The following is a 206-nucleotide window of genomic DNA, read 5'->3' as shown; positions in this document are numbered from 1 at the left end:
TTATCTTAGATTGTGGAAGCAGTCTTAAAAATTTGGTGAAGTTACGTGAAACTCTTAAGGAGCTGCAGCCTTGCAAACATTACAGTCTGTCCCGTCTAGTTTGCACAACATGTTCCCCAAAAACGGTACGGAACTATGCAAAACGGATATTACCACTGGAATTGTGGTGGTCCAATTAGGGTATGTGCAGAACATTGCAAAGATTA

The 206-nt window shown here is 40.8% G+C and overlaps 1 protein-coding gene across 1 annotated transcript in view; it reads left to right on the top strand.

Moving 5' to 3' along the window:
- Positions 1-206, top strand: part of si:ch73-127m5.1 (neurotrypsin) — a 26,382-nt gene that overhangs the window by 7,016 nt on the left and 19,160 nt on the right. The gene's annotated exons all lie outside the window — the stretch shown is intronic.

This window comes from Oryzias melastigma, linkage group LG19 (assembly GCF_002922805.2).
Source record: "Oryzias melastigma strain HK-1 linkage group LG19, ASM292280v2, whole genome shotgun sequence".
NCBI classification, from domain to species: Eukaryota; Metazoa; Chordata; class Actinopteri; order Beloniformes; family Adrianichthyidae; genus Oryzias; species Oryzias melastigma.
This window is presented reverse-complemented; position numbering and strand designations above follow the sequence as displayed.